Source organism: Homarus americanus, unplaced genomic scaffold (genome assembly GCF_018991925.1).
Source record: "Homarus americanus isolate GMGI-L3 unplaced genomic scaffold, GMGI_Hamer_2.0 scaffold48143, whole genome shotgun sequence".
Taxonomy (NCBI): Eukaryota; Metazoa; Arthropoda; class Malacostraca; order Decapoda; family Nephropidae; genus Homarus; species Homarus americanus.
This window is the reverse complement of record NW_024729051.1, coordinates 26,356-32,500: the sequence shown is the minus strand read 5'-3', so window position 1 is coordinate 32,500 and position 6,145 is coordinate 26,356.

Sequence of the window (6,145 nt, the reverse complement as noted above, 5' to 3'; positions counted from 1 at the left end):
TTTTTGTTCGTCAAGTCGATCAAGAGATCGGGAGGAAGACCTGAAAGAAGAACTGGAACGCCAAAATAGGTGGATGAAGATTGAAGAAGCCATTAAGATAAAGGACTATACTCATGTTTGAAGAAGTGTCAATGGCTGAGAAAGTTTTACAACAGGGCTTTCTAATATTCAACATGTCAGTCACACCACATCAAATAAAGAAGGAGACATTCATCAGTCTGCAAACTTGCTTCTCCTGCTACAAATATGAAGAACACACAACGAGAGACTGTCCGGAAAAAGAAAAAAAGTACTGCTCAGATTGTGCAGGCGACGACCATACCTACACTGAATGTAAGAATACACATGTTGGCTGTCTCAACTGTAAGAGAAACGGGAATGTATACAGGACATAGGACGTTAGCAATGGCATGCCCAATAAAAAACACATGATAAAGTACAAGAAACAAGGAAAAAGGAACAAGATTAAGAAGGATACGACATACGCCGAAATAGCAAAGAGAGCGGTCCAAGAGGCTCATAGACCAGAATCCAGTATTAAACCTAAGTGAGCCAATACATGATAAGGTAATGATTAGTATGATCCATGCACATTTGCACAATATCATTGCACCCGGATCATACAATGAGGAATTAAGGAAAATGTTTAAATTGAATAACCTACCAGAGATGATATTTCCAGAGAATCCACAATCCGAAAAACTATTTCAGACAACATATGCAAGCGAACTGAGAGAAAGACTACATCAAGACGAACAAAGGTTTGAGCAAGGAGCAACAGCTGATACACAAGGAACACAAGCGACTGATAGAGATCCCAGACAAATGACTAGAAGTGACAAAGAGAAGATAGAAATAACAAAAGGACAGACAAAGGAGTAGGAGGAGAGAAGATAAGATGGAAACTGATCACAATATACAACCTGAATCTGCTGAAGAAATTGGATTAAAAGTTATCACTACAACAAAACATGGAATCCCAACATCGAGACCAACAGGAGGGACAATAGTAAAAACTGTGAAGGAGGGATATACAAGTGGACATATCAAGAAAAATCCCTAAGTGAAGATTATGTCTGGTCACTAATTACTACGGACAAACTAAAGATTACGGCCAAAGACTTTAAAATAGTAGACCCGTCAGAGTATAGAAGAGTCAGAAGCGGGAAACAGGATGATAGGTCTCCACTCCAACTGCCACAATCCAAGTATAAGAAATAATGGACAATAGACAAACAGTAAGAACTTTAAGAATAATACAACACAACGTAAGAAACTGGAAGACCGAGAGAATTAACCTAAGTAATATATATCGCGAAATTGACCCTGACATTATACTAATAAACAGTCACGGTGAGACAGAAAACAACAACATAAAACTCTTTAACTATTATGTAAACCAAAGAAATAAATCGGGCGAGAAAAATGACGGAGTAGCGATAGCGGTTAAAAGAAACTTAAAATTTAAACTAATTGATGACTTCCAGGATGAATTTCTAGCAATAAAAATAAATACAACTCAAGGAGACGTAATTATTGCTACTACTTACCTATAGAAGACCTATTAAAATTGGCTAACAATAGTCATCCGATGTACATCTTAGGAGACTTTAACGCCAGACATAGGATTTTTGACAATACAAATAATAACGTCGTGGGAAACGCCCTTAATCAATTAATAAATTTAGGGAAAATCAATCATCTGGGTCCTAACTTTCCAACCTGGAGAAATCACAATACACAATCGACACCAGACAAAATTTTTACCAACAACAAAGCCTTTTTCAATTACCATATAATACAGGGACCTCTTACAGGCAGTGACCATCTGCCAATTATACTAACACTGTCAACAAGCCCCATACAGATACCAATAAAAAAGAGACTGAAAATGAGTAAAACAGACTGGGACAGCTTCAAAGACGACTTAAGTAATCACCACTCGATTAACCTACAAGGGAAAACAACAGAAGATATAGACTCAGAAATGGACAGACTGCACTCAGCAATAAAAACATCTATAACCAAACACACTCCTACTTCACACTTTAGAACATTACCCAACAACAGACTACCAGAAGAAGTTAAATTAATCCAGACCTATTACAATGAAATAAACAGGTATATGGAAAGACACTGCAGTAACAGATGGCTATTGTTACGAGTTGGGGATTTAGAATATAGTTATACGTCTACCCAGATCCCAACAGGTAACAACAATAAAAAACAAAGACAATCGGACTATAAAAGGGTAGACAAAGGATGCGAGTTTTCGTTGTATATAATAGAGTACCATAAATCCCTTAACAAAATATTCAGCTTATAAATTACCCTTAACCAAACTTAACCTAAACATTAACAGTATATACATATTAATAAACATAAAACAATCTCGAAGCAAGTGGACGTGGGGAAATTAATACAAGAGATACTAGTACTTAAGTGAGGAGCTGAGATGGCTGACGAGTAAGGCTGAGTATTGTAGAAGACGGTAGGTAGTCACTGCACGTACGTAGGTTTAGAGGATAGATGATCCTGTGGTCACTTCCCAGAGCCAAGTGCTCTCCTCGAATTGGAGGTGACGCAACAACCAGGATAGGGAGAAGGGAAACCTCGGAGTGGTAACTAAGACGAGTCATACTCGTGTCTCGTCCCTAGATGGCGTTGCTCGTGGTGCTGGGTAGGTAGATCAGGACAATAGATGGCGTGCTTCGTAGTGCTGGGTGGAGGGGTTCGTAACACACCCCTCCAAAGACCTCCGTAGCGCGGGCGCGAAGGAGGTGATCACCTGGTGCGTCTGGAGAGTAGCTGCTGCATTTCCACTGGAGCTCGGGATAAGGAGTCTGCAATCAGGTTATAGGGCTGGGTGAGGAGAGCCCAGCGGAGGATTCGCTGGTTGGAGGTCTTGTTGGTTTGGATGAACGTGAGTGGGTTATGGTCGGTGAAGACTAGGGTTGTTTGTGGGCAAGACTGAGGTAACATTCAAACTTCTTTATTGCCAACACCAGAGCCAAGGCCTCCTTCTCTATGGTCGAGTAGTTGGTCTGATGTTTTTCAACTTGGCGGAGTAATATGCCACAGGGTGAAGAACATCAGTGGTTGGGTCGGGTTGTAGGAGCACAGCCCCCACTCCGACACCACTAGCGTCGATTTGCAGATGGAAGGGCGAGGGTGTAGTCAGGCTTGGAGGCAAGGAAGGCTTTGAGGCGGTGGAAAGACTGGTCGCACCTCTGGTTCCAGATGTAAGGGACCGCAGAACTGGTAAGGTCTGTGAGGGTCCGGCCACGCTGGAGAAGTTACTGCAGAACCGACGGTAGTAGCCGCACATCCCCAGGAAGCGCATGAGTTCCTTCCTCGTCCTTGGAGTGGGGAAGGACAAGATGGCTCTAACGTTTGCGTCCTTGGGTCTCACCATACCATGCCCAACGATATGTCCCAGGTAAGTCACTGAGGCCCGGCCAAAAGCAGATTTAGCCAGGTTTATGGTGAATCCAGTCTCTTGCAGTCGTGCAAACAGTATCTCCAAACGCACCAGATGTTCGTCCCAGCTGTCCGACACCACCACCAGGTCATCCAGGTAGGCGAACGTCCCACCTAGGTCCTGAATTAGGAAGTTGATGGCCCTCTGGAATGTGGCCGGAGCATTAGAAAAGCCAAACGCCATAACCAAATATTGAAAAAGACCAAATGGAGTTATAAATGCTGAGATTATTTTTGCCCTATCCGTGAGTCCCACTTGATAATATCCTTTCAACATGTCCACCGTAGTTATAAATTTTGCACAGCCTATGCTGTCTATTATATCTTCAATCAAAGGTAAAGGGTAGGAGTCTGAGACAGTGACCTGGTTCACTTTACGATAATCGGTACAGAAACGAAAAGTGCTATCGGGTTTTGGAATGAGAAGGCAAGGTGAAGCCCAGGGGAAGGTACTAGGCTCAGCCAAGTTATGTTTTAACAAAAAACTACCTCCTTTTTCATAATCTCTCTTTTTTGTGGATTTAGTCGATATGCTGATTGCCTAATGGGTTGTACATCATCTGAGATTAGCTTAATATCATGTTTAAGTATATTGCAAAACCCTGGGAGGTCTGACGTGACTTTAGGAAATGTTGATAATACCTTAGTGAGATCTTTTGCTTGAGATGGATTCAGAACAGAAAATACTCATCCAAGTTGTTGAGAATGTGACGGTTAGCAGGGTTTTCTTTAGGTAGAGGGAAGTCTAAATTCTCCAATAGGTCCATGTCATTCGTCTCCGGCTCCGGCCCTGACAAACCGTATGCAATACAGGTTGACTTATAGCCCCGATGTCTTCCTCTGACCGCTGGAATGGCAAAGTTTCATGAGATTAATGTGAACAAGTTGTGAATCTTTTCTATGATCAGGAGTATGGACTATATAGTTGAGAGGAGATAGTTTATTAGCAACTATATAGGGACCAGTAAACTTGCTTTTAAGGGGAGAGCCTGGAATGGGTAGAAAGAGTAACACTTTGTCACCTGGAGAAAATGATCTTTTAACTAATTTAGGTTGGGACTTCACCATTTTTCTTGGACTTTTTTTAAGTTTGACTGAGCAATGGTTCGGACTTCAGTTAATTTGTCCCTTAAAGTGTCAATGTATTGGGAAACTGTTGCGGGCTTAATAGATGGAGCGCCGTCCACCGTTCTTTACTATTTAAGGGGTCCCCTTATTTGTCTCCCATATAGTAAATCGAACGGGGAGAAACCCAATGACTCCTGGGGACATTCCCTGATGGCAAAGAGTAACAAGTCTATGCTTTCATCCCATTCCTTTTGGTGTTCTATACAGTATTTTTTGAGCATTGATGTACAATGGTCCACACTGAGGTCTTTCATCACCTGTTTGAAAAGATTGCTCGTAAAATTGGTGCCCTGATCGGATTGGATCTCTTTAGGAATGCCCACTGAAGTGAAAAGGTGCAAAAGATGTTTGATTACGTTTTTTGAAGTGATGCTTTTAAGGGGAAAAGCCTCAGGATAACGTGTACTGGTATCCATAACTGTGAGCAGGAATTGATTTCCCTTCTTAGTCTTTGGTAATGGGCCCACACAATCCACAACAATCTTTTCAAATGGTGTAGAAAATACTGGGATGGGCTTAATGGGAGCTGCTGGTATACTTTCATTTGGTTTTCCTACCATTTGACAAATATGACAAGATTTTAGGTACTTTGACACATCCTTCCCAAGTCCAGGCCAGTAATAGTGTTGGAGGAGCTTTTTATATGTTTTCAGGATTCCCAAATGTCCTGAAATACCACCATGGGCAAGGGCAATTAATGCTGGTCTGACTGAGGAGGGAATTACCACTTGATGTATTTCAGACCACGTGTCTAGATGGGCAAGCTCAGGGGGCCTATAGGCCCTCATCAAAACCCCTTCATGATAATAAAAACACGGAAGGGTGTTAAAATCTTTACCCTCAACTGCTGCATGATGAAGTTTAGTCAAAGATGGATCAGATTGTTGGGCTTTAACGAGCTCATCCTTACTAATTGTCTTATTGTACAGATCTTCTGTGGGTAGGAAAATATTAGAGGTGGTTTTAGACGAAGAGGGCCCATTTCGCACACTCTGTGACCGGGTGACAGCACAAGATGGGAAAAGATGAGGAATAGTTTCTTTAAGGTCAGTGGTGGAGTTGACAGGTAAGGAGAGTCGACTGTCTTTATGTTAGGAACCACTAGATCTCCTACCAAGTCATTACCCAATAATAAATGAATGCCGCACACAGGCATTGGGTCTTTCCTTATGGCTATTTGCACTTCCCCAGTAATCAAGGGACATTGGAGGTGCACTTTAGCTAAAGGATAGGAAGAATGGGATGAGAGATCTGAAATTAGAACACTCTCATTAGTAAATGCGGTAGATATATCGGGAATGACGTTAAACAGGAGGATAGATTGTGCTGCGCCCGTATCACGTAGTATACGAATAGGGAAAGAACGAGACCCCTCTATGATTGAAATTTTTCCCTCATAGGTGAATGAAGAGAAGAGATCCTGATGGGGCCTTTCCACATTGGTATTTGCTATTGGTTTGGACTTGGGATCCAGGGAACTACTTTTAGCAATTCGACACTTTGGGTGTTTACAATTCTGGATCGTATGGCCTGGGTT